The sequence below is a fragment of the Rhinoderma darwinii genome, chromosome 5 (genome assembly GCF_050947455.1).
Source record: "Rhinoderma darwinii isolate aRhiDar2 chromosome 5, aRhiDar2.hap1, whole genome shotgun sequence".
Taxonomy (NCBI): domain Eukaryota; kingdom Metazoa; phylum Chordata; class Amphibia; order Anura; family Rhinodermatidae; genus Rhinoderma; species Rhinoderma darwinii.
In genome coordinates, this window is record NC_134691.1 from 283,159,042 (window position 1) to 283,181,601 (window position 22,560).

General features: G+C 39.7%; 1 protein-coding gene and 1 long non-coding RNA gene across 5 annotated transcripts in view; one reads left to right on the forward strand and one right to left on the reverse strand.

Annotated features, from left to right (window-relative positions):
• KCNH8 (potassium voltage-gated channel subfamily H member 8) overlaps positions 1–22,560 on the reverse strand; it is a 362,579-nt gene that overhangs the window by 240,148 nt on the left and 99,871 nt on the right. The gene's annotated exons all lie outside the window — the stretch shown is intronic.
• The window catches only part of LOC142652921 (uncharacterized), a 37,511-nt gene that overhangs the window by 5,788 nt on the left and 9,163 nt on the right, over positions 1–22,560 (forward strand). The window contains exon 2 of the long non-coding RNA XR_012847985.1: positions 19,935–20,025. This is a non-coding gene — a long non-coding RNA (uncharacterized LOC142652921). The remainder of the gene's footprint in view (positions 1–19,934; positions 20,026–22,560) is intronic.

Sequence of the window (22,560 nt, forward strand, 5' to 3'; positions counted from 1 at the left end):
GAAAAGTACAAAGAGCACCTCTCGGAGCATGACGGCAAAACCCGGGACTCCAATTGGACAGTTGTACTCCGCAAATGTTCAACATGTCATTGATACTACTTGAAGAAAAGACCCTCATGATGGTTGGATAGAGACTTGAGCAACTGGGACTTCCTGTGACGGAAAGGAACAACGACGAAAGACTTGGACGGGAATTGCTTCGAGAAACAAGCTATGGCATGAGCGCTCTGGAGACTTATCTTGCAACGAATGAACCTCTTTTGGTTGCTGACCAAACGACGACGTACAATCAGGTCTTGGACATGGTTGTGAAAAACACCGGTGGTATTGTCTTCTTGGATGCTCCTGGCGGAACAGGAAAGATGTTTATCATAAACCTGTTGTTGGCAAAGAACCGATAACAATCCAGGATTGTTCTGACTGTTGCTTCCTCAGGCATTGCGGCAACATTGCTTGATGGTGGCAGAACTGCCCATTCAGCGTTCAAATTACTGCTCAACTTGACTCGAGATGCGTCTCTTGTATGTAACATCAGCAAAGGTACTGGTGTGGCAAATGTCCTGCAAGAATGTTTGATGATTGTCTGGGATGAATGCACGATGGCACACAAGTTGGCGCTTGAAGCTCTGGATCGAACTCTGCAGGACTTGCGTGGAAACAATACAGTCATGGGAGGTGTCGTCTTGGTTTTGGCCGGTGATTTCCTTCAGACGTTGCCTATTGTTCCAAAGGGAACACCAGCAGACGAATTGAAAGCTTGCTTGAAGCAGTCGGTGTTGTGGAGGCATGTGAAGAAGATGAGTCTGACTACCAATATGCGCGTTAATCTGCATGGAGATGCCACAGCTGGTGAGTTTGCAAGCAGATTACTCAATCTGGGGAATGGAGATATTCAAGTTGACAATGGGACGGATCTGATCAGCTTCCATGATGATTTCACAAATTTTCCCAAATTGGTGGAAGAGCTTACAAACAGTGTCTTTCCCAACATCGCCTTCAACTACAGAGATCATGAATGGTTATGTCAATGGGCAATACTGACTCCAAAAAATTATTCTAGCAAACCGAATAATACCCCGAATGATACTAGTGGTCCTAGTGACTAATTAAAACTAAACCAGAACAAGAAACAAGTCACGACCAGGTGTTTGAAAAAATACAAATAATCTTTATTAAAGTCAATTAGACACATGGAGACAACGTATAACACTTAGACATAATAAAATGCCATGGACCCTCGAACACAAACGGAATCCGAACGTAAAAGCAGAGTAGCCCCCCAGATGTAAAAATGGTCTGACACAACCTATATATGGCTAAAGTGCATAAGTACATATTAATGAGCAGGTACTAGGCATGGTACGCTTTGCACAGATGAACACATAAATAAGTATAGAGAATATATATAAGGTACAATCTAAGTAAAAACGACATATAAAGTAGTATACCTACACCTGCGTATAAGAAGATAAATAGGAGATCAAGACCAAGAGGGGGACCTCTGCTTAACCCAACGCGCGTTTCGCTGGTGCTTCGTCAGGGGTTGATGTCCAAATGCCCCAGTTACCCCTAGATATACCTTCCTCAATGATGTTTTACCGGTAAAATCACAGCTGTTTCCTATCGGGTGGTTAGGTGTTCAGCGTCGGTCACCAATGACAGACGGCGATACATCCCGCCCACCCACGATAGCGTCCTATCGTGTAGTCTTATGTCAAAACAGCCCAAAACCTCAAGGATCTTTTAGTACATAGTTACCACCGGGGCTCGCAACCCCAGTATGCTTTTGGATCTAAAGGTCCAAAATGGGGTTGCTTTAAATGCGGACGCTGTGTAGCTTGTCCAAACATCGAACAGGCAACTACATTTTATGATTTTGACCATACACACGAATTCAAGATTACCCATCACATTGACTGTACCACTATGGGTGTCATCTACTTTGCCATCTGTCCTTGTGACAAAATTTATGTAGGAATGACGACTAGACAACTCCGTAGGAGAGTACGAGAGCATGTGTTGGGCATTCAAGCGGCTATGGGAATTGAAGATGTATCACAACTTAATACGATTCCTCGCCATTTCAGGTTATTTCACAACTGTGACGCATCACTTTTGAAAGTGAGAGCTATCGATCGCGTACTGATTGGTCCAAGGGGTGGTAATTGGAAGAAGGCCTTGGGACAGAAAGAAACTACCTGGATTATGAGGTTGGGATCCTTACATCCATATGGTCTTAATGAGTACAACAGCTTCGTACCATTTCTTTGAAATCGCCATAGTTAAGTCATGGTCACTTTCTTTGGTTTGAGCATTGCCACTCTCCTATTGGTGTCCACCAATATTTTATCCCTGTACTTTTTAACTTGTTGTCATTGTTTTTATCCTTTTATTTTTATGTTTATGTGTTTGTACATTGGGTTTTCTACTTGCCATTCCCCTTATGCCCTGTTCTTCTATCTAGACATACGTGGATATTGATCTTTATTCTTGAGGTCAACTATTATCCCAGTTGTTCACAACTTGATAAGAAATTATTATCTTGTTATAAGATCTCTGTTGTTTTACAGCATGATTCCTGCCATACTATTCAGCATGAAGTTTTCGGATCCAGTTCAAATCCCCGTGATGACCCCGCTATGAATTTAGAGTGACATCCGGCAGATTCGTCCTGTGGCCATTGGTGGGCCAAATTTTCGGATTTTCTGATCACTTGTGTATATATATTTACAGTCAAATCCTTTTCACATCGACCCTTTAACATTTGATCATTGTTACATTGGTTTTTGGTTTACGATCAAGTCTGTACTTTTGGCTTTTTCGTCATAGGTACTTTTGCACAGATTGACACAATAAATTATATTGAGTTAGTCAGGCTTTCAGTCTTTCTTTTATTTTCTTTTTTGTTTATTACAATCACCATGTATTTAACCTAGTAATTGAGGTTTGGTTTATTAAATGTTTATAGCAGTAGTCACTGTCACGTTCAGTCATTTGGCAGTTTTAATCATCTTCCCATCACTAAATTTTCTTGGTCACTCATTGTAATATAATTTTTGTTTGTCCTCATCCCTCTTCCCTTTCCCCCTTTTCCTTCCCCTCCCCTCCCCCCTTCCTCATTCTCCCCTTCCCCACTTCCCCCCCCCTTTTTTCTTGCCTCACTTATCACGTTTAATATTACTGACATCAATTGTGTGTGAGGCAACTATAGTCTTAGCACATACTTGTGCACTTTGCTCATATTCCTGCACTACTGGATTAAAATTAATTAGATTTATGTATATTTTTATGTATATTAATTTTGGATATATAAAAAATTTTTTTGGCCATCGTTATGATTGTCATTTGACTCACCTTTGGTTTTATTTACCGCATATTCACGATTTTCGGGATAGATGTACGGTTTGTTGTGCTGCATTAATACTAACTATATTGTTCTGTTCCTCTTCAGCATTAATCAATATACACTTGTTGTGTTATCCTATTTTCTAATCATTTTTGTTGATATTTTTTCACGTTTCCTCACTTCTCTCACATTCACAACCGCTCACTTTGATCATATGTATTTTGTGTATATGTAGGTACATATATGTATATATATATATATATATATATATATATATATATATGTGTTCATGTATGTGTGTGTAGGTATATGTATGTATATCCTCGGTCACTTTTACTTTCTTTTCTCTTTTCATTTTTTACTTTTCACAGCATTACTGGTTAGTTCCGGTACTGTGTTTCAGCTCTGAAGTGTGATATGGACTTGGATAGTCAGCTTCAGCACCTTGGACAGTGACTGCTCTAACTCTCTCGGTTATTTAGCTTTGACGGCTGTGCTGAGCATTTCAGCACGTTGGACAGCGACCTCGGCTCTTAATGCTTTGCTATGCTCTCCAGCGTGTTTAACAGCAACTGCTGCTCTCACGCTGGACTGTCACCTAGCAACGGGACGCCTTGTCCCGCTGCTGCTGTTTAATGTGATCGGCTGGGCTTTTTTTAACCTATTTTTTCACCTTAATGATCAGGATAGATAGTTCTACCTTGGGCCAAAACTGGATTGCCACTAAACTTCTAATTTCATTCCTCTTTATATCCCTGCTTCTGACCTTCGGCGGCTCCACATCGAGCGGGCGGGCTGATTTCATTCCCCCGCCCGCCTGGTGTGGTTATGCCGATGGAGGCGGTTCTGGGAGGAGGACTGTTTTGACATAAGACTACACGATAGGACGCTATCGTGGGTGGGCGGGATGTATCGCCGTCTGTCATTGGTGACCGACGCTGAACACCTAACCACCCGATAGGAAACAGCTGTGATTTTACCGGTAAAACATCATTGAGGAAGGTATATCTAGGGGTAACTGGGGCATTTGGACATCAACCCCTGACGAAGCACCAGCGAAACGCGCGTTGGGTTAAGCAGATGTCCCCCTCTTGGTCTTGATCTCCTATTTATCTTCTTATACGCAGGTGTAGGTATACTACTTTATATGTCGTTTTTACTTAGATTGTACCTTATATATATTCTCTATACTTATTTATGTGTTCATCTGTGCAAAGCGTACCATGCCTAGTACCTGCTCATTAATATGTACTTATGCACTTTAGCCATATATAGGTTGTGTCAGACCATTTTTACATCTGGGGGGCTACTCTGCTTTTACGTTCGGATTCCGTTTGTGTTCGAGGGTCCATGGCATTTTATTATGTCTAAGTGTTATACGTTGTCTCCATGTGTCTAATTGACTTTAATAAAGATTATTTGTATTTTTTCAAACACCTGGTCGTGACTTGTTTCTTGTTCTGGTTTAGTCAAAAAATTATTCTGTCAACGCCATTAATCAGCAAGTTCAAATGACTCTGCCAGGTCAAGAAAAGCTGTACAAGTCCACCGACACAGTTATTGACCCCGATCAGGCGGTGTACTATCTGACAGAATTTCTCAACTCTCTCTCAACTCCGCCTGGCTTACCTGCCCATCGATTGATGTTGAAGGTTGGCTCACCTATCATGCTGTTGGGGAAATTAGGGTGTTAGGAGATTGACGTAAAAAAAAACCACAAAAAACAATGGCGGTATTATTACAATTTTTGTGCATTATGGTAAAAAAAAAAGTTAAACCCTAATTTTTATGTTCCAAATTTTTTTCGAAGAAAATACACCTCTAAATGTAAAAAACTCGACCTCACACAGTAACGTTAACAAAAATTTGAAAAGGGATGGCTATCGGAATATAGTTAGACAAAAACACCCTGCTCCCTGAAGGTCAAATATACCCACTATAGGGTTAGTGTCTTGCTTACTCTGTTCATGGCAACATTCTCTCCCTAACTATGTATGGGGAAGCCCTTTGGCTCTGATAAACCTTGAAATATTTTTTCAAAAGTTGACAACTATGTGTTATGGGGGCAATATGGATGACACTTTTATGGTTGTACTATGAATGGCACTGTTTTAGAAGCCCTTATGCATAGCACTGTGACGAATGAAGATTGGAAATAGATATTGAAGGCTGATGGATATTTATCACTGCAAGTATACAAGTATTAAAGAAAGATAGCCTATCTGTCTACAGTCTATAGATATTTTTATTTGACCAAAGGTATAATTGGACAATTAATTCTGGTCCATAGAGTACATTAAAATAGCAGAGGGAACATTGAATTACATTAGGTCCACGTGATTGATTCGTTTGATTGGATCATTGTAAGAAATAGTTTGTATTTTTTCCATTAGCTTTCATTTATTTACACATAAGGTAATAGAGAGTAATATCAACATTTTACTGCCGGAAACAGTTCTTCCTTGTTAAAAGCAAATTAGAATTATCTTAATTTAATTCATAACGTGTTTCATGACTCACAGCAACACTAATAGCCTCCCAAAGTGCTTTATATTAGATTAATGTGTAAAAGATATCACTTTTTGGATAAAGCAAAACCCGCTGTATGTTTTTTTAGTCCCAGCATAACCTTTCTTAGTATTTATTAATTTTACCATCACAATAAAGAAAATTATGAATGTCAATATGCTGCTTTACTGATTTACATTGAACTCAACAATAAAACACTACGCAGTAAATTACTAAGCCCCCTCTACCGGTGGCTGCATTTTATTGTTTAAAGGGGTATTTTAGGAATGGACATTTATCACCTATCCATTCATAATTTTCTCAGAACCCCCGTTCTGTGGTAAGATAGTCTATAGGTGATAAGTGTTAATTCTTGGAATACCCCTTTAACCCTATGTATGTGCAAGGGGTTTAGAGCTCTGTATCAGATTTTTTTTTTTATATATTAGGGATATTTTAAGAAATTAATTTGCCCAGATTGTTGGATATATTTACAAATGAACATAATAATATGGCAAACACAATTTAGTATTATATTTTGTACTAATATTAAAAATTACATTATTTTTGCACACTAAAACTTAATAAGTACTATAAACACAAAAAAAGTTTAAATAAAAACAGTACAAAAACCTTGTTTAACCACTTGTGGACCGCCCATAGACTATAAGGGCACATTCAGATGTGGCGGAATTGCTGCTGAATTCCGCTGCGGACAGTCCACAGTGGAATTCTGCAGCAGCCGTTTTTTACATTTGTTTCTATACATTTTTAGGAAACTTAGTTCAGACGTTGCGGAAAATAACTGTGTGAAATTTAGTCTGCGGTGCAGAATTTTCCCTCCGCAACATGCTCTTTATGTTGCAGAGAAGCAGCAGAATTTCACTGTGGATTTCAGCCTTTGCAATGCAAAAACTGAAATCGGTGGCAAGTCCGCTGTGATATCTGCAACGTCTGAATTACCTGTCAAATATGCAAATGTTGGTGCAGATTCGTTGCGTAATTGCCCCGAATCTGCACCAACATTTGCAGAGGAAAAATTCTGCCACGTCTGAACATGGTCTAAACATCTGGGCGGTCCGCAATTCACTCTGCAGGGCCATTCCAGAACGTCCTGCAGAGTTAGCAATTTTGCCGCTCTCCGGCGGCATTTAGCTTCGTGATGCAGCTGTCTCTAGACAGCTGTATCCTGGAACTTTAACCAGAGACCACTCAGCCTGGTCTCCAGTCATGTTATCGTTGTGACAACCTGTCACAATGATCACATTGCTCCTAACAGCAGTGCTTACGTGCCGACTGTGAGGAGCTCTGTGATACAGCTGTCTAGAGACAACTGATATCATGGAGCTTTCTCCCGGAGATCACTCAGTGTGGTCTCCGGTCATGTGATCACTGTGACAGCATGTCACAGCAATCACATTGCTCCTCCCAGCAGCGCTTGCTTGATTTTACAAATCTCATCCGCATGCTGCAGACATTTTACACAGCAGATTTTAAAATCTTTGATATGTCGTTAAATTAATACCTTGGGGTCTACTTTCCATAAAATAATCATTTTTGGGGTGTCAAAGTGGTTTTCCAGTCCACAAAAATTGATGGCCTATCCTCAGGATAAGCCATCAATATCTGATCGGTGGTGGCCCGTCTCCTCGCAGCCCCGCCGATACGCTGTTTTAAAGGGTCCGCGATGCTCGTATGATCGTCGCTTCACCTTAATTTCCTGTACTGCTCACACTGTGAATCGTGGACACACTTGAAGCGGCAGTTCACAATATACACTTGAATGGGAGAAGGCTGTAAAACTGTGAACCGCCGCTACAAGTGTGTCTGCGATTCACAGTGTGAGCAGTAAATGAAATGGAGGGAAACGAGCGTGCGGCCCATACAAAGCAGCTGATCGACGAGGGTGATGGGTGTCGGACCCTGATCGATCAGATATTGATGGCCTATCCTGAGGATAGGCCATCAGTTTTTGTGGACTGGAAACGTCACAACATCTGTAATGGTCGTATGGTGTCAGCGAACCAGCTTTAGGGTATGTTCACACGAGGGCGTCCGTTACGGCTGAAATTACGGGGATGTTTCAGCCTGAAAACATACCCGTAATTTCAGCCGTACCGGCATGTGCAGGCGCTTGAACGCCGCGTCAATTACGGCCGTAATTAGCGCTGCTATTCATTGGAGTCAATGAATAACGGCTCCAAATACGGCCAAAGAAGTGATAGGTCACTTCTTTGACGCGGGCATCTATTTACGCGCCGTCATTTGACAGCGGCGCGTAAATATACGCCTCGTGTGAACAGACAAACGTCTGCCCATTGCTTTCAATGGGCAGATGTTTGTCAGCGCTATTGAGGCGCTATTTTCAGACGTAATTCGGGGCAAAAATGCCCGAATTACGTCCGTAAATAGGCCGTGTGAACATACCCTTAGAAATTTTTCTCTAAAAGGCAGTCTGCGCACCATTGATTGCAAGCGGAACCTTGCGCCCAACGTGTATGAAGTGCACGCATATTTTGTATCGTTGAAGTCGGCAGAAGTTGCCAAATATGTATTCAGGTGTGTTTACCTAGTGGCATGCACCAGATGTAAAAAAAAAAAAAACACCTAAAATCACACATTCACATTTTTTTCAACTTTGTTTTCAATCTTTCCTTCCATATTTTTAAGTTAAATATTTCTATTATTATTTTTACACAATATGGAAGCCCAATATGTTCTGAGAAAAACAAGACCAAATACATGTAGGTTGGAAAAATAATAGAGCAAAAATTTGCTTTTAAATTAGCACATGGCTAAAACGTAAAAATGGGCCTGGTCAGGAAGGGGGGTAAAGCTCCTGGCCAGGAAGTGGTTAACAATTAAAACATAACAATCAAAAACTAATTGGCATCAAACAAGCTCGTACTAAACTTTTATTTAAAAAAAAGTCTAGTCATTGAATAGGATTTTGGATATTATGCAAAAGCTTAATTACTGTCTAATGAGAAGTTATACAACTATACTCTACTACGTCTTTCTATTTTGCACCATATTCAAGCTCTTTGCCTGCTTTCCAATATATGAGAAAATTCTTGTTTACATCCAAAAACAGACCTTCTTTAGTCGTGTCATTAGCTGAGAATTATATAGAACCACGAGGGGTCCAACAGTGGAGGATTGCAGGGTAGAACTTCGGCAGGCTCCCCTGTTTTTCAGAAAGTGCTGATGGGGGAGGGAAGGGGCGGAACGACCTCCGTGACGCTCGCCCAGGTCATGGCCAGGCGAACATTACTGAGTCCGCTCCCGTCCATCACTTTTTAGGAGTCAGGAGAGCCCGTGCAAGTTCCCGAACGCACTGAGGGGTGGGGGAGAGATTAAAAGATTATAAGATTTCTGCCTGCTGGGGCCCTGTATCTAAGCCTACCATGTGGTAGACTTAGATACAAGGCCTATGTGTGATACTGTCTGTTGGGCCCTGTATCTAAGCCTATCACAAGGTAGGCTTAGATACAGGGCCCAGCAGACAGTGTCATACCATGTGTGATACTGCCTGCTGGGCCCTGTATCTAAGCCTAGCACATGATACACTTAGATACAGGGCCTATGTGTGATACTGTCTGTTGGGCCCTCTATCTAAGTCTATCACAAGTTAGGCTTAGATACAGGGCCCAGCAGACAGTGTCACACCATGTGTGATACTACCTGCTGGGCCCTGTATCTAAGCCTAGCACATGATAGGATTAGATACAGGGCCTATGTGTTAAAATGTCTGCTGGGCCCTGTATCTAAGCCTAGTACATAGTAGGCTTAGAAACAGGGCATATCTGCAATACTGTCTGTTGGGCCCTGTATCTAAGCCTACCATGTGCTAGGCTTATATAAAGGGCCTAGCAGATAGTATCACACATAGGCCCTGTATCTAAGCCTATCATGTGCTAGGCTTAGATACAGGTCCCAGCAGACCGTATCAGACATGGGCCCTGTATCTAAGCCTACTATGTGTGATACTGTCCGCTGGGTCCTGTATCAAAGCCTAACATGTGTGATACTGTCCGGTGGGCCTTGTATCTTAGCCTACCATGTGTCATACTGTCTACTGGGCTCTGCATCTAAGCCTACCATATGTCATACTGTCTGTTGGGCCCTGTATCTAAGCCTATCATGTGTGATACTGTCCGCTGGGCCCTGTAGCTAAGCCTATAATGTGTAATACTGTTCGCTGGGCCCTGTAGCTAAGCCTATTATATGTGACACAGTCTTCTAAGCCGCTGTATTTAATCCTATCCATAGCTATAGGGGTCGTAGTGCTATAGATATGTTGTCTCTTCGGCCATGAAGAGAAGTTGGGGGGCCCATGAGGAACTTTTGCACTGATGCCCATGAGCCTTTGGCTATGCCCCTGGTTTTCAGTCTTTGGATGTAAACTAGAATGCTTTCAACTATTCATAGCAAACAAAAATCTTGAAAATGGAGAGTAATTGAAACAAAAAGTATTTTAGAAGATTTTGTAAGTTTCAATTTTGCAGTGATTAAGCATTACTTGCAATAAACCAGAAAACCCCTTTTACAGATCTGGACATATGAGATAAGTCACATTCCTGGAGGTTGACATTTTCCTGGACTTCCTGTGCGTTATGAAGAGCACAAAATCATCCTCCTCCTCCCCCCCCCCAGCTTGAAATGACTGCGTATAGGGTACAATAGGTAGCATTCAACTGCACATCAAATGTCCCTTTAAAGCAAACCTTTAAATTGACAACTGGGTATTACCATTCGCTTTGTAAATAGAGTGTGTACACAGTCTGACACTGTCAGCACTAATTTGATTTGTCAGAGTCAAGCCCCTCTGACAAGAGGAATTGTATTACCCAGTTGTCAATGTATCCATACATTTCCAGGAAGAATAACAGAGTAACAGCACAACGCAAAGTTCTATGAAAAGATGCCCCAGAATTGTTATTTTTTCATGGGGAATACAATAATTTACTAAAACAGATATGTCAGGAGAGCTCCAACAGTGCAGCTATCCCCTATTTGGGCATGTTCAGAAGTAGCGGATTGCTGTGGAATTCCGCAGCGGACAGTCCGCAGTGGAAATCCGCAGCAGACTTTTTTTTCCCATTACTTTCTATGGCTTTTTAGGTAACTTAGTTCAGACATTGCGGAAAAAGCCATTGCGGAAAGTAGGCTGCGGTGTAGAATTTTCATTCCGCGGCATGCATGGCAGGCACTGGACAAGCAGAGGATTTTCCGCAAAAAATGCAAAGGCTGAAATATGTGGCAAGTCCACTGTGATATCCTCAACGTCTGAATTACGTGTCAAATATGCCGATTCGTTATGTAATTTTCGCAAATTTGTGTCAAAATCTGCAGTGGGAAAATCACGTCTGAATGTGCAAACGCACTGACTGCAAATGTCTCCATCAGATATAAAACTATTATCTTTATTTTCATAGCTCTTTAGCACTCTCTATGGCCTTTTTTTTTTTTTACAATCATAAATACAGAAGGGTTTATACTATGAGCTAAGTAACAATAACAACAATCATCCTAATATTAACACTAGCATATTCTCCTGCCAGGCAAAATTCACTTATCTTGAAATAAATCCTGGCAGCATCTTTCAAAACAATACTTGGAACTTCTTACTCTTGTCACACTTTAGAAGTTATTGTACATTCTTAAAAATAGTCCCTGTCTCTGCTGTCTCTTTGTAAGCATATACCTTATATTGTTTTGACAGCAAATGTTACACACTGCATGTTATTAGCAAACACTGTGTCATATATTGGCACAAATTATTTTATTTGTGACTTATACCTAAATTCACCTAAATATTTGGTAATATAATTTAAAATGTCAATACTTTTTTTTTCCATATTTATCTAGGAATTACTACAAATGTTGAAGTGTACGGTAGGTGCAACCAGATAAAGAAATGAGAGGGCTCAATAGCAAAGATTAAAATAGGGCCCCCTTATGATGCTGGTTAACACCAGTATATAGCTAAGTTATTTTTAATTTTTAATGTAGGTTTATTAGTTTATCTAACATGTACAACATACAAAATATATTCAACTAATGCAGTCTTGATTACAAAATGCTACCATTTTGAGTCTATATCGCCTATGAAGATGTAATAACAATAGTGTGTAATGTGATAAAAAATAGTTAGGGTATGTTCACAAGCAAAATTAAAAACAGCTGAAAATGACGGAGCTGTTTTTTTGGAGCCGTTTTTGGAGCTATTTTTCCATTGACACAATGAAAAACAGCTCAAAACCTGCTCAAGAAGTAACATGCTCCTTCTTTTTATGGGGCGCCTGTTCCCTTAAGGTTACCATGACAATGGTTCTGGTTTCTGGGCGTGTCTGTTTTACCTTGAGCCTATCTCTCTTTTCTGTCTTTCTGCCTTCAGGTGTAGATTTAGTATTTATACTTAAAGGGAACCTGTCACCAGCATTTCACCTATTGAACTTTACTTCTCCCTCACTAGCTGCTGCTATAAAAAGTTAATTGCCGCTATCCCCTCTCCTAAACTCCTCCTCCGACTGTAAATAACGGTCTGCAAACGTTTCGCGCCTTTTATCGTAATAATTCGGTGTCCCTTTGTGCGCACACACCAGAGGAGGACATCAATGCACAAGCGCGGAATGTTGTGTGCTGGGGGAAGGCGAGGAGCTGTCAATCAAAAGTAAGTAGGCGGGGTAAACTCGGAAAGACTTGAGGAATGAAGATTTGACTCTTTTCAAATGAAGATTTGACTCTTTTCTGCTCATTAGCATACGTTTTGGGAACACTAAAAAACGGAATACTAAAGCTACAGAGCCGACTAAGACGACAATTATAGGTTATATAGAAATGATTTTTCACCCCCTACCACCAGGTATAGTCGGTTTAATAGGTGAAATGCTGGTGACAGGTTCCCTTTAACCTTCTCCACCTGTCAGTGCTTGTGAATTTTCCTGTGTTCTGGTGTCTGATCAAGCTCCCTACATTTCCTGCACTCTTGACTTCTGGACCTTTTGGAAAATGACCTCGGCTTATCTCTCGTTAACCCCTTGTTTGCTGATTTTAGATTATCTGCTCCCGCCAGTTTTGACTCTTGCTATTCCTGATATCCGCTTGCCTTCTGATTTGGACTTCCTGTTTAACCCCTGGCTGTCTGGTTTCCTGCTCAGTCTGCATTGCATCTCGTATCATAAGCTGAGCTCTGATAAGACACCCTGGATCCTAAGCAGCAAAGTCCATCCCACCATGCGGTCGGCTCTGCCGAACACCTTAGGGTGGTCTTAGACAGTGTCAGTGTCAGAGTTGTGACCGATTCGAGGTTGCGGTTTTATGTGCACGCGCTCTCCTGGCATTTTCCAGCAGCCTTTGGGGAATCGCTCAAATTGCAATTCAATAACAGCGTTTTTTTACGCACCGTTTTTTAAAACAGCGGTGTAAAAAAACACCCCGTCTGAACTAAATACCGTTTTTTCCATTGAATTCAATGGGCAGATGTTTGTAGGTTTTTAGCTAGCATTTCTCAAGGTGTATTTTGAGCTGTTTATGTACCAAAATATGCATGAAAACTCTGCGTGTGAACATACCCTCATAGTAACATAGTATGTGAGGCTGAAAAAAGACATCACTCCATCCAGTCCAGGCTATTAGCTTGTAAAGTTGATTCAGAGGAATGCAAGAACCTTCATGAGACAAAAGCCAATTTTCCTCATCTTAGGGGAAAAAAAAATTCCTTCTCCACTCCAAATATGGCATTTAGTAAAAATCCCTGGATTAATGACCCATCGACAGTAATCTAGCACCTATAACTTCACCATGACAACTTCCTCTGGCAAACAGTTCCATAGTCTCACTGTTCTTACAATAAAGAATCCACGTTTATTTTTGCATATATATTTTCTTTCCTCTAGACGTAGAGAATGCCCCATTACTATAGTTACAGTCCTAGGTATACATAGATCATGAAAGAGATCCCTGTATTGACCTTTGACATATTTATACATAGTTAGTATGTCCCTTATCAGCAATATTTTTCTAAAGTAAATAACTTTAATTTTGATCATCTTTCTGGTACTGTAGTCCAACCATTTCAGTTATTACTTTGGTTGCCCGCCTTTGAACCCACTCAAGCTCTACTATATCTTTCTTGTGCACTGGTACCCAAAACTGTACACAACATTCCATGTGCGGGTTGACTAGTGACTTATAAAGTATATAAAACTACAGAATAATGAGACAAAGCAACACAGTTGTAGAAAAAATATAAAAAATGTTTTATTAACATATATAACACACTTAAAAATGGAGTCCCACAATGGATAAAGTGATAATATCGGAATGAAATATACAGAAACAACATAGGTCTAGGGCAACTGGTATATGTATCATAAGCTACCATCATAAATAAAGTGTTACGTGCTGAAAGCTACAGAGATGCATAAGAACATGTGTCATGTATATAGTAAATAGACACAAAATAGTACAAAAGTACAGTATATAAAGGTATACATATGTAAAAGGCAGCGTGTAAATAACTTATATATAGAAGACTAAATACACCTAGATATATACAATGCCTCAATGCATACCCATCTGTATGTTGCAAACCAGGATGGCGCCAACCCCGATGCGCATTTTGGCACAGCCTTGGTCTGGGGGTAGCGTCATTTTCTAACAGGCGCACTGATATATGTACCTTTGATTGACCAGAGAGTCATCTGTCCTTCTCACCACATATCGGAAAATTTATATGGTGTCATGAGCCCCAAAGCTGGCCATCTCCCTGTATCGGAGACAGGAAATGTGGCGGGAAGGACAGACAACTCTCTGATTGGTCATTATATAGTTGCATGAGTTAATTTATAACTGCTGTTGTATCTATATATCATTGCATGCTTGTATAATCCATTTGTTAGTGATTTATACAGTAGTACGACTATGCTCTTGTCATGTACATCTATGTTCCTTTTGATGCACCCCATGATCTTATTTGCTTTGGCAGCAGCTGGCTGACCCTGGTTGCTACAGTTTAGTTTACTGTCAACTAAAATTCCTAAGTCCTCTTCCATGTAATTTTACCCAGTGATTTTCAATTAAGTATGTAATGTGACATGTATTTTCCCTTCCCAAGTGAATAACCTTATATTAACCGATTAGTGACCACCCATTAGTGTTTTTACAGTGGCCACTAACGGGCTTTATTCAGATGCAATTGCCTTTTTTACGGCATTGCATTGGAATAAACTAGCGCCGCCGGGAGGTAGCTGAGGACTTGGAGCACTGACTGAGGACCGTTCTTTGCGGTCCCCAAACCGGAGATTGACGTTACAATGCAGTGTGAGGTGAATAGGAGTTTTTTATCTCCTCTCACAATGAATATTTGGTAAGAGGAGATAAAAAACTAATTTTTATGCCCCCGTTGCCACCGGTCGCCATCCCCTTTTTCAAGAAACAAAATGGCACATGCATGCGCTGTGAGTGAAAGGCAGAGAGTATGCCTGTGAATAGAAACTGATCAGGGACCGTTATAATTGGTCCCTGAACATATAGTCACTGTGATATACCTATCACAGTGACCATAGTCTCATATTTACAAAATACAGCACAGAATTTGTGCTGTTTCCCTTCCTCCTCTCACTGTACTTGATTTGTGAGAGGAGAGAAAGAGATATTGCTTCAGATCTTCTGCTGTTATATTGTGAAAAACACCACATATTCGCCTGTGTTCGCAGATTACCCGTAATCACCGCCAGATTACCTGTAATCATCCGAGATTACCCGTAATTACCCCCGGATTACCCGTGATCTTCGTGATTTAATCTTTGCTGATTTCGCTGTTTTAATAGCGGTTATTAACTGCGGTTTACCGTAATTTTTTTGCCACCCCTGAAGTAGAGAAGAATAAATTGAGGATGTATTTCCTTTTTCTTATGACTATGTCCTGCCACATACGACTGTTACATTGCTATTTCTGTACCGTGATATGGGCATGATACTTTTTATTTGGAGGATCTTTAATAAATCGAACCGTTCCTTATCAATACAACATGGGCTTTGTTACAGTTTTTTACGGTTATTACTAGATGTAGTACACGCGACAATTCATCTGGAAATACTGACATAATTTTGGGGATTAGTGATCATTTACTGTTCCTATAGATGGTTTTGGACACTGCCCCTTTATATATACTTTAACCGATTGGTTGTTTTTTGCAGATAGCGGGTTCTACTCTGGCGAGCAGGAGCCTGTTATGGTGTTCCACTTCACTTGGCACGTTCGTCCCTCATATAGGGATTTGTTCCACTTCACTTGGCACGTTCGTCCCTCATATAGGGATTGATGGAGCTAAAGGAACGTTGTACAATCAGTCACTGCTTGTCATGACAGCCCTACAGGTGTTCTTTTATCTTGTGAACAAACTCGAGTTTGCCACATAGTTGGATACATTTTCCTCTGGTTTTTTTTAAGATAATGCCCGTCACTCCAGTACAGCTTATCTTTTCCTCTGACGGATTTTATATTAGAAAAGAATGCTGTCCACAATGACATCATAATGGCACAGATGCAGAACATCTGCTTCTTTATCAAGATATAGTCATAAGTACAGGTAAATGCGTCTATAGCAACATGCATCCGTTATGAATACAAAGCTTCACTACTCTTTTGTATGCCGCACAAATTTATTAACCCCTTGACGCATTATCACGTACATGAATGTGATAAATGTCATAGTGAAGAATGGAGGGCGCTCACGGGCTGATCACCCTCCATACCCTGCGGGTGTCAGCTGTGTTTTATAGCTGACAGCCCAGACTAACGGCCGGGAACAGCGATCACATTTTTCCTGGCCGTTTAACCCCTCAAGTGCTGCAGTCAATCGCAACCGCAGCACCTGAGGCGTTATAGAGAGGGGGGTGCTCCCTTCCGACAGCTCATCGGTGCCCCCACACCGTGATTGGGGGGCACCGGTGTTTGTCATGGCAGCCCGGGAGCCTAATGAAGGCCCCTGGGACTGCCTTTTGTCTGCCTCTGTTAAGCCGTGTCTTCTTAACAGAAGCCTGCGAAAATGACGATATACTGCAATACATTAGTATTGAAGTATATTGTACCAGCGATCTAACGATTGCAGGTTTAAGTCCCCTAGGGGGAGAAGTATATAGTGTAAAAAGAGTTTAATAAAGTTATTAGCAGTGAAAAAAAAAAAAATATTAAAAGTTCCAAAAACCCCCCTTTTCCCATTTTTCCTCTAAAGTAATGTAAAAAATAAAAAAGTAAACAACAATGGTATTGCTGCATCAGAAAAAGTCTGAACTATTACAATATACCATTATTTAACTCGCACAGTGAACGCAGTAAAAACTCAAAAAATTTAAACTGACAAAATCGCTGTTTTTTTGGTCACTTTAGCTGCAAATTTTTTTTTATAAAAAGTGATCGAAAAGTTGTATGTACCAGAAAATGGTACCAGTAAAAGCTACAGCTCGTCCTGCAAAAAATAAGCCCTCATACCGCTCAATCCATAAAAAAATAAAAAAGATTTGTGGCTCTCAGAATGTGGTGAAACAAAACAATTATTTTTTTTTTAACAAAAAGATTTTTTCTTTTTAAAAGTAGTAATACACCGCATTCCAAATTATTATGCATAGTTATTTTTCACTGATTTTCCTAAATAGTCGATGCAAATGACAGTCAGTATAATCTTCAAGCCATCAACCGTTGGCGTATAATGCTAATTTTTTTGAACAAATCTAATGATAATAGATTTCTTTTTAGAAGTAAAAAACTCAAAATGCACTGTTTCAAATTATTATGCACAACAGAGATCAAAACATTTTAAAGGTTGTAAAGAGAACTAAAATGGTAATTTGTTGAATTTGCAGCATCAGGAGGTCATATTTACAGAAATCAAAAGCTCTTTCAATCAAAAAAAACTTAACAGGCCAAGTTACATGTTAACATAGGACCCATTCTTTGATATCACCTTCACAATTCTTGCATGCATTGAATTTGTGAGTATTTGGACAGTTTCTGCTTGAATATCTTTGCAGGATGTCAGAATAGACTCCCAGAGCTTCTGTTTTGATGTGAACTGCCTCCCACCCTCATAGATATTTTGCTTGAGAATGCTCCAAAGGTTCGCAATAGGGTTGAGGTCAGGGGAACATAGGGGCCACACCATGAGTTTCTCTCCTTTTATGCCCATAGCAGCCAATGACACAGAGGTATTCTTTGCAGCATGAGATGGTGCATTGTCATGCATGAAGATATTTTTGCTACGGAAGGCACGGTTCTTCTTTTTGTACCACGGAAGAAAGTGGTCAGTCATAAACTCTACGTACTTTGCAGAGGTCATTTTCACACCGTCAGGGACCCTAAAGGGGCCTACCAGCTCTCTCCCCATGTTCCAGCCCAAAACATGACTCCGCCACCTCCTTGCTGACGTCAAAGCCTTGTTGGGACATGGTGGCCATTCACCAACCATCCACTACTCCATCCATCTGGACCATCCAGGGTTGCACGGCACTCATCAGTAAACAACACAGTTTGAAAATTAGTCTTCATGTATTTCTGAACCCACTGCAACCGTTTCTGCTTGTGAACATTGTTTAGGGGTGGCCGAATAATAGCTTTATGCACAATTGCAAATCTGTGGAGGATCCTGCACCTTGAGGTTCGCGGGACTCCATAGGCACCAGCGGCTTCAAATACCTGTTTGCTGCTTTGCAATGGCATTTTAGCAGCTGCTCTCCTAATCCTATTAATCTGTCTGGCAGAAACCTTCCTCATTATGCCTTTATCTGAACTAACCCGTCTGTGCTCTGAATCAGACACAAATCTTTTCACAGTACGATGATCACGCTCAAGTTTTCTTGGAATATCCAATGTTTTCATACCTTGTCCAAGGTATTGCACTATTTCACGCTTTTCGGCAGCAGAGAGATCCTTTTTCTTTCCCATATTGCTTGAAACCTGTGGCCTGCTTAATAATGTGGAACGTCCTTCTTAAGTAGTTTTCCTTTGATTGGGCACACCTGGCAAACTAATTATCACAGGTGTCTGAGATTGATTACAATGATCCAAAGAGCCCTAAGACGCAATACCATCCATGAGTTTAATTGAAAATCTAATAATTAAATGTTTATGACACTTAAATCCAATGTGCATAATCATTTGGAACACGGTGTATGTACCGTTAATAATCACCCTCTGTTTTGATCACTGAGCCAGTTACTTACCCACTTACACATATTTTCCCCGAGCCACAGCATTCTTATTTTATGTACCAACTTTTTATGCGGCACCGTATTAAATGATTTAGAAAAATCAAGATATATGACATTGATTCATCCTGGTCTTCTTATGGAAGTTGATCAAATTAGTTTGACAGGATCGATCCCTCATAAAACCATGCTGATATGGAGTTACATGTTTATTTTTATTGAGATACCCAAATATAGCATCTTCAAACATTTTACTGACAATACAGGTAAGACTTACAGCTCTATATTTTCCGGGCTCACTTTTTGACCCCTTTTTGAATATCAGCACCAAATTTGCAAACTGCCAGTCCTTATGGAGCAGACCCTGTCACTATAAAATCCTTATATATCAGAGATAATGGTCTGTCTGTCACTGTACTCAATTCCTTTAATACATGGGGGTGTTTGCCATCTGGACACGGTAATATGTCTATTCTAAAATGTTTAGATACAGTGCGGTGGATACAATACACAGGCAACAGCCGTTTCATGCTATCCGCGCTTTATCTGACCTTTATCTGTGTATTGTATTGTATTAGTTATTGATAAAAACCTGTTTCTTTTTTTAGATCTACTACTTTCAGCTTCCCATTTTATATCTGGGTAATTGAAGTCTCCATAATAACTAACTTATTATGATTTGCTTTCAGATCTTTTTCCCTTTGTAGTAGATTTTCTGTGATTGCTGTTATATTTGGTGACTTAAAGCAAACCCCTATCATTATTTTAAATTTTTTTTTTTTTAATTATATAGTCCCTGTCTCTTCCCAGGCATACACCTTATGTTGTTTTAGATATATTCTGGATGACTTTCTTTTTTCTAAATCAGATCGCTGTACGTCCCTGGTGAAATGATCAACATTCTACAATCCAAATCACCTGTTCTAGAGTTACTGAACCAGCAGGGCCGTCCCTTACAAGTATGAGCTTCTAAGCTTCTGATTTTAAATGTAGCTATATGTGAATGGACTATAAGGCATGATATTACTAAGAATCTATGCAAGATAAATAAATTAGGATATTCACACAGTTACTCAGTATTATATATAGATGGAATTTAGATAAAACAGCTGTGCTTTAAAGAATATCATTATAAACAAAATATATTACATATTCAGATCATTCATTACATGAAAACAAAACTAAATGATAATAAAACAGACTATTTTATTTTCTACTTTTTGTCATTTGCAAAATATACAATAAAACAGAAGGTAAGAAACATTAATTGCCTCCGAAATGCAGCAAAGCACATACTTGTAAGTAGCCATAGAAAATATATAGTGATAATTCAGAAGTTTCTAAAGTTAGATTATATCTTAGATGTTATATTTATGATTATATTACATATTCAGATTTTAAATTATATTCCTTAAATATATTCCAATGTATATATTTAAATATGGAAAAAGCGTAATCTCAAGGGCTTGTAGAACACTACAAAGCACCGTCTGGCAGATCATTACAGTGAAAGGTTCCTCTATAAAATGGTAAGATGTTCACTAATGTTAGCTCATACACATTATGTCTTAGCATATTAACATTGGCAAAAAATTATGTTTGCTCTGAATTTATTATGTTTTATTTATATAATAGCAGCATATACCACATCACTGAATACAGAATGTATTCATTCACAATAATACATGAAACAGTTGCTGATGTCTATTGCTTACACTTCAGTTTTACTCTACTATACACCAAGTCCAGTAAGTATGAGACTACTCCTGCCTTTTTTTAAGTTACAGCTACCATTGTGAATCTTATGCTATTAAAGGAGTTGTCTAATCACAGACAACCCCTATAATCTGGGAGCAGCCGTGACAAAGAGCTGTCCCAAGACATCGGGAAACAGTTGCTTTTGCTAGAGGAAGTTGCCGTTAAATGATTATACCAACAAACAGAAGCAAAAAGGACACTCTTTTGGCCTTTGTCAGTATAAAGGGAGCCTATGGCGTATGCGCAAGGAGCTTTCAGGGAAAAAGCAGTGTGAAAGTGGCCTAAACAGTATAAAAATAAACATCCTTAACCCCTTTCCAACAGGTCGGGTGGAGCAGTACAGAGAGGGCTCACTGGCTGACTCCACTCCATAGAATGAGCATGTCGACTGTATGTAACAGTCGACACTTCAGATGCTGTGGTCAAAAGCGGCCACGGCATGTAAACCGTTAGAAGCAGGGAGCGGCCCCCTGTGATGTTACATCAGCCCTCAATGCGACAAGATAGCGGGGTTTTGATGGTTGGCATGGCAGCCTGGGGGCCTAATAAAGTCCCCCAGATTTACCATCTTTGTACTGCTATTGATTGATTGTTAATACATTAGTATTGCAGAATGTCATGCAAGCGATCCAACGATCTCTGGTTCAAGTCCCACAGGGGGTCTAATACTACTTATAATAGGGAGGTTCTTAATGCACATTTTGATCAAAAAGTGTTTGCCCACCTGCCACGACAAGGCGACCTTATTTATATTTAGTGGTTTAGGTGGCATTCTTTTTCTGCTGTATATTTGCAGTCACAGGTGTTCCTGCACCTGCATACACATTTATATCATTTAGTTGGAACGTGCTGTTCAAACTTTTGTTTTGTTTATGTGATCCATATATGTGGGGTTAGAGACTGCCTCCATTTCTGTTCTTGCACTCCTCCCATTCTGCCCTGGGTGATTTTAATTAGTTCAATGCTGGATCCTACCATCCCCAGGTATATATGTAGGCTTAGTCCCAGTTCTGGGTGTATGTGCAGCGTAGTTTCCCACCTTACAGAGGTCACCTTATCATGGCAGGTGGGCAAACACTTTTTGATCAAAATGTGCACTAAGAACCTCCCTATTTGTAAGTAGATTTAGCTTTAGTGCATATTTATTTATACTTAGTGGTTTAGGTGGCATTAGTGTCGCAGTGTGCTGTCGCCATTCTTTTTCTGATATATATATATATATATATATATGTATATATATAATGTAAAGTACAAAAAAAAACGTTCCCATTTTCCCCCAAACGCAATGTTAAAAAAAATTAACATATTTGTTACTTCCGCATCCATAAAAGTGTGCAGTATCACAATATAACATTATTTAATACACATGGGGAACGGCGTAAAGAAAAATAAATAAAAACTCCAGAATTTCTGTTTTTTGGTCACTTCATCTCCCACAAAAAAAGTGATCAAAAAGTCTTATGCACTCTAAAATTATACTAATAAAAACTATAGCTCGCCCCGCACAAAAAATAAGCCCTTATACTGCTCAATCGACAGAAAAATTAAAAAGCTATGGAATCTCAGAATATGGCAACAGAAAACACATTTTATTTTTAACAATTAGTTATTTTCTTGTAAAAGTAGTAAAACATATTAAAAAAAACAATATCAATTTGGTATCGTCATATTTGTATTGGCCCGCAGAATAAAGTTAACATGTTATTTTTTACCTCCCTATTAATGCAAAAAAAAAA